Source organism: Onychostruthus taczanowskii, unplaced genomic scaffold (genome assembly GCF_017590055.1).
Source record: "Onychostruthus taczanowskii isolate IOZ18803 unplaced genomic scaffold, ASM1759005v1 scaffold35, whole genome shotgun sequence".
NCBI classification, from domain to species: Eukaryota; Metazoa; Chordata; class Aves; order Passeriformes; family Passeridae; genus Onychostruthus; species Onychostruthus taczanowskii.
In genome coordinates, this window is record NW_024500905.1 from 580,294 (window position 1) to 592,298 (window position 12,005).

General features: G+C 41.4%; 1 protein-coding gene across 6 annotated transcripts in view; it reads left to right on the forward strand.

The window, feature by feature from the left end:
- The first annotated feature begins 576 nt into the window (after nucleotides 1-576).
- The window catches only part of OSBPL8 (oxysterol binding protein like 8), a 78,244-nt gene continuing 66,815 nt past the window's right edge, over nucleotides 577-12,005 (forward strand). For 5 of the 6 annotated variants that reach the window (XM_041411252.1, XM_041411262.1, XM_041411263.1 and 2 more), the window contains exon 1: nucleotides 577-718. The gene's annotated coding sequence lies outside the window, so the exon portion shown is untranslated. Of the gene's footprint in view, nucleotides 719-1,784; nucleotides 1,965-12,005 lie in introns of all 6 variants that reach the window. The other variant, XM_041411253.1, reaches the window with a different exon arrangement.

The following is a 12,005-nucleotide window of genomic DNA, read 5'->3' on the forward strand; positions in this document are numbered from 1 at the left end:
GACATGGTGGTGTTGGGTCACAGGTTGGATTCGATGACCTCGGAGGTCTTTTCCAACCTAACTGATTTTATTATTCCGAGAAGTCATATTTTGAGGTGATTAAAAAAAAAAAAAAAAGGAAAAAAACTATGCGGCTTTCCCGTTGTGATTTTAATCTGAGACTACGTCTTGCAAGTTTTTCGGGCATGCTTCAGAGCGCATTTTATTTCCATTGTTCCTACTTTTCCGCTGCCTAAGTTATCCCGCAACACCAGGCTGGGGGATGTTAAGCGCCGGCGTGCCACGCGAGCCCGTGCTTTTCCCGCACGCTGCGCGGCCCGCGTTCCCAGCGGCGGCCCAGCCCCGCACAGACGGGATTTCTTTCGGCGCCTCCCGGGCCCATTCCCGGGCTGCGGCGGTTCCCAGCGGTGCCCAGCCCCGCACAGACGGGATTTCTTTCGGCGCCTCCCGGGCCCATTCCCGGGCTGCGGCGGTTCCCAGCGGTGCCCAGCCCCGCACAGACGGGATTTCCTTGGCCGCCTCCCGGGCCTGCGCGCGCGCCTCCCGCCGCGGCGGATGAGCGGATCAGGCGGCGACCGGGCGGGGCCGCGGCGGCAGCAGCGGGAGCGCTCTGTGCCGCGCGGGGCAGCGCAGCCCGCGCCTGCAGAGGAGGGGTCCTGCCCGCCCGCCCAGGCCGGGCTCCCCTCCGCGCCTCCCGCCGGACGTGCTGCGGGCAGAGGTGAGGGCAGCGGTGGCTCCGGGGTAGCGCCGCAGCGACCGCGGCTGCGGACGGCAGGCGGGGGGCGTGTGCCACGGTGCCACCCGGTTCCCCGCCGGGGCCGCGCTGCCGTGCGTGCCTCCTCCCCCGGCTGCCGGGCGGGAGGGGCTTGCTGGGAGCCCCGGGAGTCTCCGGTAGCGCCGGGCCCGGTGGGTGCTGCTGGGAGCCCGGAGGGCTCGGCGGGGTCCCGCGGGCGAGGCTGAGCGGGCTGCGGCCGCTCGGTGCGGTGTCGGGCCGCCAGCACGGCCCCGCGGAGCCGGGCACCGCGGCCGGGGGCTCCGCAGCCACGGGCCGGCTGTGGCAATGCCGCGAGTGCACCCCGGGCCCACCGCCGGCAAGCCGCCGTTGGAAGCGGCGGCGTTAAAGCAGTTAAAACGTAGCTGCCGTTACTGCCCGTAACCTCCTTCCCCCCGCACCGGGAAAATAAGCTTGCGCTGCCGCCGTGCCCTGGGGAGCGAAGCCTAGTTACTGTCCCCGGTCCCGGGGCGCTGCCAGCCGCGCTTCTGCATCTCTGTTAGCAGGCCTTGCAAATGGCTCGTTTCCTAAAGAAACTGGGCTCCAAGGGCGTCTTGCTCAACGAACGCGGTGATCGTTCAGATGAGGTTCACACCGTTGCTGAAATAGTGGTGTTCGCAAACTGTGTGTTACAGCAGCGCGCTGTTGAATTCGTCTCCTGAAAGGAGGAAAGCCATCAGTTCAGTGTGTCACTGTTTCTAACGTGTTTTGTGCTGCACTGTCCAAAACAGAGTTCTTGGGACTGGGATCAGGATACCTTTTAAAAAGAGTTGATTTTCATCTGGCGGCTTTCATAACTTCAATCATTTCGACTTAATCATAAGAAATATAAATCTGTTTGATCTGTAAAGTGTTAGTGCAGTCGGGACCCTGCTAATGCTCGTTAATTATCAACCTCAGTTTTGAAGTTTGGAAAAGACAGGAGTTAGTACCGAGTTGTTAGTCTACAGTGGGCATAATGGGCAGCCGCAGAACCGTGTAAAGAGCAGGGCTTCCCACTTGTCTTTGTCAGGTCTGTTGAATGAGAGTTTGGAGTTGATACAGTTCTGGTTTTCAATGATGCGGAAAATATGAGAAGAACATAGTTGCATTGTTGGCTACCAAGTAACTGTAGAAGGGACTGGTGAAGTTTTCTCTGTGCTGTTGTGTTTTGGAATTCCCTGCAAACTTCTGCGGTAATTTGTTGTTTCAGGTAAGTGCTAGTTTTTAGTCAAAGCTCCTGAGCTTTGCGGTTTGCTTTCTGATTATACAGCTTTCCAAAACCTGACTGTAGAGCCCTCCTTTCCAGCTGCTGATTTGATTTGTCTGCTTCAGAATTGAAACTAGTTGGGGGAAAAAGAGATGTGTGATTGTGGTCACTTGTGGACCCTTTGGCTCCTCTTTGTTTTCATTTTTTCTATTCTAGAGTTGTGGAGGTCTTAGAATCATTTAGTTTGGAAAATACTCTAAAACTCATGTTCTAAGTAAACCAAATACTTCGAGGCTGATGTAGCTTAGACCTCTCAAGACATAATCCTTTTTCTACTTTAATCATGGGTCAGGGAAAAGAATAACTTTTAAACATGCTGCTTTGTCAAATTAGTTTAAAAATGACTTTTTGGTAAAGGTCTATCCAGCTTATATCTCTGCTGCATGTGTAAACCCCAGAGTACCTCAAACTGTGTTCTATAAACGCTTGTTGACGTTTGTTAACTTTTGTAATAGAAGGAGGAATTATGATGTTGCAGACTCATGCACTTTTTATAGGGAACTGAACTGGGACAGAAAGTCAGACTTCAATGGTCCTGTTCTTTTAATTGTTCTTGCTGCATTATCTCAGGTTTTGCTCCAAAGAGAAATAAGATGCGTAAATGAAAGGAGAATAATTTGGGGGAAGGGATGTTTATTTAAGATGGCTCATTTTTAGATTGCCTTTTCTTAAATTCTGTTGATGTGATTGAGAAGGGGCTAAGGTGACGATGCAGCACTTAGCATTTTCTTTTGTCTGGTCTGCTGTTATACTTTCAAATAAATGGTTGTGCAACTACCTAGTAAAAAGCTATGCATACTTTGTATTCTGTGAAGTTGTGTCCCAGCCTCCTCTCTGTCCAGTAAGTCTTTGCATAGAACACTCAGCCAAGCTTTAATGAACTGTGTTGAGTCAATTATTAGGCTTTCATCTCTTCACTGATTACTGCTTTACCACCTGCTTCCCCACTGCATTTCCCACAAATTCTGTTTCCTGAAGCATGCAGCAGAGTTTTCTAAGGGCCTTTTCTCCCTTCTCCCTTCCTGTGCTGTGTAGTTCCTCTTGCTTTAGGCTGTCTGTCAGAAAACTTATCTCTTAGTCTCTTGGTCTTCTGCTTCAGAACAGAAAATAAATTTGTTGGAGAATTTACTTAATGTCATATACTTAAAACTTCCTAATGGGCCAAGCAATGTGGTTTGTTTTAGTTCTGTTTGTTTCTTTTTAACGAACGTGTCAAACTCTACATTACTCAAATTTATGATTAAACACAGAAGAGCAGTTTTTATTGTTCAACAAAATGTAGAATAATGAGGGAAAACAAAAACAAAAAAAGACCTTCAGTGAAGAAATAGCGATAGCCGTGGAAAACAACATAGTCTTGTTCCCAACACATGTGGGTTTTTCTCAGTCTATGCAACGTAATTATAGTAGTATAAACACAGACGTTGGCGATCCTATCCTCTGAACTGTGATGTGAACATCTTGGTCAGGTAAATTGTGTTTCATAGTAGACTATGCTGTTAATGAAGATCTTGCTTCTACAGCAGATGTACAGTTGGGAAGCGGAGGAGCAGTGGCAGAAAGCTTTTTGAGGGAGTTGTTTGTGTAGTCACTGTTTTCACAGGAAGGGTGAAGCAGTGTAGTTCGTTGCCTAGGCTGTTTTGGTGAATTGGTGTGGAAGTTAAAAATACTGCTTCTAAGCAGTATTTTTAATCATCCTTTAGATTATTTCCTGAGTGAACTGCATTTACTGTGTAGTTTTCTTTTTCCCCCCCTCTCAGTATTCTGATGTGATCATAATGATGTTGAATTAGTTAATCTTTTCTGGTTTGTTAGACAGCAGTTATAATCATCTTCTATTAGAACAGGTGGTTGATGGTAATACAGTTCAGAAGTAAATCTTGTTTAAGGCAGAAGAAATGATGGGCACAATCTTTGTCATTTGAAAATTTTGTTTCATTTGAAAAAAACCAGTTCAACCAAAAACCTGACAGCGACCAAAAATGTTTTTCCCAATGCTTTGATTCATTTTAGAGGACCATCTCTGAATTTTGCTTGAGTGATTCTTTTGCTGTTCTCTTGTCTTTTGGGTAAAGTTGATATCCTCTGTGTTTAACTTCAGCTGGTAAATAGTTCCCTTCCTTCTGTTTGCCGCCTACACCTCTCCCACTAATACAAAGTGGAGAATCATGCTCTGAGTTTAAAGCTGGAGCAATGTGAAGGGCTTTGTAGGGCTCTTGCTTCTCTTGAGAATGTGTGAATATTGAGACAAGTGTGACTTGTGCAAGTTTTGTAGGTGCTAGAAGGTCTAGTAACCAAAAACTAGAAAAGATTTGTTATTGACTTGGAAAAATACTTAATGGTATTGACAAGTAGTAGAGAGATCTATTGTTGCTGCCTTGTGGACTAATTTGGACCTTGGACTTAAAGAATCTGCATTGATTTGGGTATGTTTTTATAAATTAGCTTCTAACAAAGGAGGCAGTTTCTCTGCCTAAGAAACTCCCACCAGTTTAGATGCAGTAGAAACAGCTGTGTAGCTTTGTCTTAAAACATATGCTTGTCCAGCTTATGGGAACAGCAAATTGCATGCTTTTCTGGTGATTTGTCTCATTTTGGTAATTTCAGACCATGGTGGAGCTTGATGTTGTGAGGGCTGACATTGGCTTTTGAAAGGAAGCCCTGTATAGAGTGTTGAACTCTATAAATGCAGCAAGTGAAGTCTGGGAAACAGTGCTCATAATAGGCCACTGATTAGTAGCAGATATGTTAAAAGTGTTTTATTCAGAGTAACTGGTTCTGGATTGCACACAGTTGAAATCTGGAGCAGTATTTTGCTATATTTGTTATAAAACAGTGTTTAATCCCATCTGTACTCTACAAGAAGGAAATCTGTTGCAGATGTAACGGGTATAGTAGCATAAGAAGCTTCTTGACAACAGCTAAAACTGTTTGACAGATGGTAGGAGGCATTTGGGAAGTAAGATTTTCACTTTGAGGAAATAGCTTGGACTTCTGGTGCTAGGAGAGGAATAAATAAACCTAATTTTCTTCACACTCTTAATTGTGGATATGAGATTTTATCTCAGCTTGTTCCTTCAGCACGGGGTACAGCACTTATCCACTAAAAATGCTACATCTGTCTCTCAAGAAGTTCTTAAGGTTACAGTGACTTTGACACCATATGGGAATGTGTGTATCTGATCTTCCTTTTTTTTTTCATTTAACCATTCATTCATCCATTTGAAAGGGTTCTCATTGCATCTAAGCTTGAGCTAGTTCATGTGCTATCTGTATGTTCAGCCGTTTGCCAGTGCATTAATCCTGTCACCCAGTGTTTGTGTTGCAGTACTGCAGAAGCTGTTAATATGACTACTGAGTTGAGATAAGGAAACCAGCATGTTTCCTTCCAGAGTTATCTTTTTCTTGCCTGCAAACAGAAGCCATGGTATTTTGAAGGTTATTTCAAAAGAATGGTGAGTTTCTTTTGGATAGGCTTGGACTTGGAAGTGCAGGTATAATACTGGTCATTTAAACATGTGGAAAAAAAATTTGAGCGTTCTTGCTTAACTTAAAGAAACATGTATTGTAGAGAGACTTTTTTGGTTGACAGTTTTAGCTATGTAAGGAATTACACGTGAGAAAATAAGTGGGATTTTTTAGAATTCACATGTTTAAAGCTGATATTCTTTAAGCAGGTGGTCTAGTAAACAGAGTTGGGTCCTTGACTGTGGCTTGAGTATTATTTATCTGTTCCTAAGCATTCCCAAGACTTAATAAATTAAGGGATAATTTTCACCTTTCATTCCACCTCAGAGTAATGAATAACACCCATGAATGGTTTACATGACTCTTCAAGTAGCAGAAGCTTCATTCCAAAGCTGGCTTTGTCTCATGTACAGTAGGTCTTTTTCTAACTACCTGAGAGGGCCACGTCTCAGTGACTGGCATATTTTTCCTCAAAAATGTTCTTTAGATGTTGTATTTGTTACAGATGATTTGGAGAGTAAAGATAATTTATTACTTACAACTGGAGGGTGATACTTAAAAAGAGAGCCATATTGTTGATCAAGATTTGTGAAGGTAAATTATAGATTTAGTTGGTGTCAAGTTCATGAATTATGAAAGATTCCGGCCTTTATTCTAAAGGTGAAATGTCATGTATTAAGATTCATGAAACACTTGGCTAGGTACACAGCAAGTTCATTTGCTTGAAATTTCATGTAGATTTTTTTCTAATTACTTCTAAGACATGTAGTAAAAAGCACCCTTTATGGGCAAAGTGAATACTTTTATTAGGTAAAAGATGGGTGGCATTTGTTTCAATATTGCATTGATCTAATTTTTTAGTTAATATATTAATATTTTATGGTCTTGCAGTCTTTGCAGGTTTTAAAAATTCTGTTAATGCTGTAAATATGTGAGTAGATACTTCTTAAATGGCACCACATTGAGAAACTTGAAACAGTAGTTTTTCCTAGTCTGGTTGCAGTGTAGTAGAAAAGATCACTTGGTATGGGGATACATGGTGACAGATATAAACTCTTTTCAGTACTAAATATCATATTTTTTCTTTATTCTTGCATATTTAGTTCTGATGTAAATAGCTCCTTATGGATTACTGTTTTTTCTTTAAAATAGGCCATATCGTGGTTTGTTTCTGCATGGCATGAAAATGCTGCAGAGTGTATGACTGGAGTTAGGGAAAATTACTGTTCACAGCCACATGAAGCTTTTGGAATAAATCCCAAGTTTGCCACTCCCTGTGCAAGCTGTTCCTTCCAGTCTCATCTCAGAGGTGCTGCCCGAGAGCCCTGCGATGTGCGTGGGGAGGGGTGGTGGAGTGGGTAGGGTGGGAGGTTTGTTCTTTGTGTGGTGGGATGCTGGCGCTGCCAGGAGAAGAGGAGGCAGTTTATTTGCAGTGGAGGTTTTGGCACAACTTGTGAACCTTTGTGCTGTGTTAGTCAAATATTGTTCTTTAGCACAGAAGAGATAGCTAGGATATTGTTTGGGAATTAAAGCAGTGGGTCTGCATAAAGTGCAGTTTGTTGTGTCTCAGCTCTGGGACTCACATACAGCAGCACCAAACCAGGAGAGTGGGTTTCCTATTGTTCCTCACTGGAGAACTAGTCTAAGAGAAGGACTGAAACGTGCTAGAGTTTCAGTCTGAAACTCACAATACATAACAAATATTTAACATGGCTGTAGAAGGTCACCAGTCTCTTTCCTTGCATGACTTCACCTTTGTCTCATAAGAGCTCTGTTAGAAGGCTTTAGATGTAATCAGAGCTCTTGTGATATTTCTTTCAGTACTTTTTCCAGTGGAAGGCAATCACAAGAACAAGTTTATTTGTGTCTCTGAACGGAACTGAGCCAGTTTAGATCTCCATTTAGAGTAGTGCAATTTACTACATAATGCAAGGAAAATGTTTGGTCTAAACAGAGATCCTATGGCAATGCATATAATGCAGTCTGTGTTACTTGGGTCTGACTTTTAAGAGTGAACCACTTAGCTTTTTCTTTTCCCTCATCCCCACCCTCACTTGTGGGGGGGTTCAATATGGAATTTTCCATTTCATATGGAAATGAGGCAGCTCATCTTCTTGATAGAGGCATTTATTTGTTCTTAGGCAGTTTACCATTGGTGCATCTCCTGCTTTGTAGACAGGCACAGATAATCTTTGTGCTTCCTGTGTAGAATATGTCAGTCGTGCTGATTCCTTGCCACCTACACCATGGCTGCTGAACAAGAAACTGCAGTTGGGTGCTGAACACTGGCTCCACAGAGTTACAACTGGGAGCAAATTAGATGTAAATTGTAGGAGTGGAGATGCTGGGTGGAGATGGTGCAAACCCCCGGAACTGCTTTGTTTCAGACCTTTCGCCTTTCAGGTGAAGAGTACCTGTGAAGTCAACCAAGTGCTCTTTTTCCACTGATAGGTGGATGTATAATTTAATTTTTTTGGTAGAAGTTGAATATTCTAATATGACTAATGCTAGTGTTGTCATTTTCCACATCTTGTGTACTGTACTTTTTGAGGGACTATTGGACACTCAAGATTAGAAGATGGAGTAACTTTAAAACAAAGATATATGTTTTAAGTACTTGAAACGTGATGATTTTATTAATGCATAGTCCATGCATAAATATGGAATAAAGTAGCTAAAGAAATCAGATTGGTACCTAAAGGAAGTGTTAATTGTTCTAGTACACCAGTTTCAGAAATAGAGGAGTGGGTCTAAGTTGAAACATTAACAAGATAAAAATGACAAGACTTGGAAGTGGTACTTATATTGCCCCTAAAGAACATTCTAAGGAGCTATTGCTCCTTTTACCAAGGAGTGTTTGAGTAATTATGAATGTGTTAATCCAAGTCTAGAGGAAACAAATTTTGTCTAGATACAGAGTTAATACAAAAAATCTTAAAAATTATTTGTTGAAGATGTCAAATAACAGCTAGTGTGATTGGAAGGGAAAAATACAAAGAAAAAGTTCTGTAGACTTGGCCCACAAACTGGCATCAGCTCAGTGTCAATTCATCGTTTCTAATAGTAGCTTGTTCTTCTGAACAATATTGGCTCAGGGAGATGTACACCAGCTAAACTTGGTTAATAGCCTGCACTGTAAACCTGGGCCAAATGGAGGGGAAATTTGGCTTCGACTCATCTCAGTGGATTTGTTACATGTACTATGTACAGCTACCACACATTTATTCTGGGTATAGTATGCCAGACAATATAATTTTGCAAAACATGTTAAATATTGCTAGTATGACTGTACAGTTGAGTAACTGACTATGCTGCAGCAGAAGATAATGCAAACATTCTCTCTTCTCTTAATGCTCCTTATTTTTAATGCCCTCGTTCCACTTTGGGAGACAAAAAGAGAGGTCTCAGCAACTGGAGAAATCATTTAGGTCTCGTATTGGATGGCCAAAGGACAAGGTCTACAATGAGAAATTTCCATATCAGTATTAGATTTTAGACTTGCATATTTTCCAGCTCTCTGGGTGGCTGATCATGATTGATTTTCTGAGTAAGAAATCTGCTGTGCTCCTCTTTCCATTTCTTATGGGGGAACCTTACAATGCTGAATTGGCTTCTGATTTTTGTCCCTGGTAATACACTTTTCCAATTCAGGCAATATCACTGAAGTTATGGTAATATGCACAGGGAAAGGAGGAGGATTTAAGAATACTTAAGTTGTTACCTGAAGTAGCAGATAGGATTAATTAATAATTAATGGCCATGCTTTTGTAGCTGATGTCTAACAAAGTGGATGTTATGTGCATGTTACTAATGGAGGACTATCTCTTGTGAGTGAAGACCACTTGCATCACTTTCCTAACCTAATAGCAGCTGCTCTGCCAGTGTTGAGGTGGCCTTTATGCTTCTCTTCTATTTTTGTCTAAGTAGGATGGTGAGGGCCTCTTTCTGTTACCTTTATTGAGGAAAAGACACCTGGGATTGCTGCTTTTTCATGTGAGATATGGCCTGTCTACTTCATCTGCAGTTCCAGCTACATTATCTGTTCCAATTTCACTGGATACTTACCATCTGTCTTCTGCCTTGGCCTCCTACAAAATGACCATTAAAGGGCTGAAGGGAATTTTCTGTCTGATTTCTTGTAGCTCTAGGCACCATCTGACTAACTGTGGCTTTAGCTGTTTTTCAGGAGATCATAGTTTTAGAAGAGGCCATGGCAATACCCTTATATTCTCTCCAGATAGATCAGACACTCTGGAGGACTGCTAGCTGCAGGAGGGTTTATTTTTTTCTTTTCCTGAAGTGATACACTGCCGTGTGACTTAGAGAGTGGTGTGTGCTCTCTAGATGTGACACAGGGCCTATCTAGAATCGGCTTTGCTACAGACTTGCTGAACCTGTAGAATATAATTTGCATGTGTGCATGTATATATTTGCATAGGTAAGAGTGTCCTAGCAATACATTAGAAGGAGATAACCTCCTGTAAACTGCGAGCTGGCAGTTCTCAGTGCAGGGCTCCCAGCTGGGTCTTCAGCCTAACGCAACAGCTGTGACCTGCAGCCCTTCATTTTATTTGCAGACTCCTTTAGAAAAGAAAGAAGTTTTGGTATAGGTCACTAAAGCAAGTTTGCTTACCTGTATGATGGAAATTGCAGACTTTGAAGGTATCTCCGCTTCAATTAGTGCCAAAAAAAATACGAATTGAATCTGCACAATACATGAAAAGTTACAATTCTAACACTAAAGGTCTTGCTGGGATGTCTGTTATGATCTCTCAGAGGCTGGAAGATTTATGTTACAATACAGATTTCCTCTGCTGAAATCACAATTCTGTAATTTCTCATCAGTAATGAATATGTAGTCTTTGATTGTGCAGAGAGGCAATAAGTTAACATTTGGATCTTGTTTTGTACACAGAATTAAGGACCCCACACTAAGATACCTATAAAGATTCACTGCTTGCTGTTTTTAAAAACAGTACCTTGATTCAAGCTTGCAAACAGGATTGTAGTTATCTGTTACAAACCTGTGCTGCCTTGAAAATGGTCAGGATAAACCTTAATGCAAACAGCTACATTACAATACCTGGGAAAGAAAATCATCAGAGGAAAGCATGGATTTGAGGCCTGGCAAGGAGAAAGCATTTCTCCTACTGAAATGACAATTCCATCTGTTTAAATAGCTCACAAAATTACTGAGCATAAGCAGAATTTTTAAGACACAATTCTGAAATGATCAACAAGAATAAATATTCTTCCTTCATGAAAATTGTTCTCCTTTGATTAAAAAAAAAAAAAAGTCTGCTAAGGCAAAGGAGCACTGAGCAGAAGGCTTATAGATTCTGATCAAGGTAGAACGCAGTGAGCAATGAGCTGCCCTATAAAGTAAAGGAGAAACGGGCGAGAAATAAACCTGAGTGTACAGATGGATCTGTACCATGGCAGCTACTTTAATTAAATATTAACTATAACCACTTACTGTCAGTGCTTCAAAGAATACTGCTCAATATTCCTCTCCTTGCACTAACAAGAATATTTCTCTTTGAAGCTCAATAGTCAGTTTTTTTCAGTGTCATCAACTCTGTTTGGCTGTCAGCTTGGAGCAGGGAAATATATTTTCTTCTTAACTAAACTAAGAACTGGTGTAAGGAAATGAGGCCTGTGGTAGAAGGTGTGGTTTTTGGTGGTTTTGCTTTGCTTTCTTTTTAAATTTGTGGAAGACCTCTGCTCTGGTCACTGTCAGATCATGTTACAAGTTGTGCTACTTTGGTGTTCAGAGACCTTGTTGAATTAAGACAAGCTTTTGGACTTTCCCCTGGTTTTGGCTTATAAATAGCCATATATATATATTTATATATATATATATATCCCTCTTCATGTAGACTTTTAAAGTTTCCTTGTATATCTTATTGTTAATTTCTACTTTCTTCCTAAACAGAGCTTGATTTATGTCAAAAATAAGATTAAATATCTGGTAGGTGGTGGTGATTTTTCAAGTGTAACAAATCAATGACTGCATGTTGTACCATTTATTGAGTATCAATATTTACTTTTTGTTACTAATTGACCAGAAAAGAACTTCAATACACATTTTAGCTGTTTATTTTGTCAATTATCCAATTGTATTTCTTCCTTCTTTATGAAATGAAGAAAACTGGGGTTTTTTGCTTATCTTAAGTCACTTTCCTCTATGATTGATTGTTTTTGTAATAAAACCTACTTATGAACAGGACTTGTGTTATCTGTTAATGTAAATATACTGAAATACCCTCTTATTAACTGCCATATTAGCAGCATAGATGGAATTGAGGCATGAACAGAATAAGACAAAAGTCAGCATTGAGCTGTCCTGTTTCAGTTGCTATATTCTGTGAATGCTTCCAAGTATCACCTGTAGTCTTTCATTCAAAAAGAGAATAAATTATTTATCTTTACATCCTATATAGATTAAATATTTGCCAGTAGGAATCTCTGACAAATATATTGCAGATATAGCTTTTCCTGTCTTCCTGCATTTTC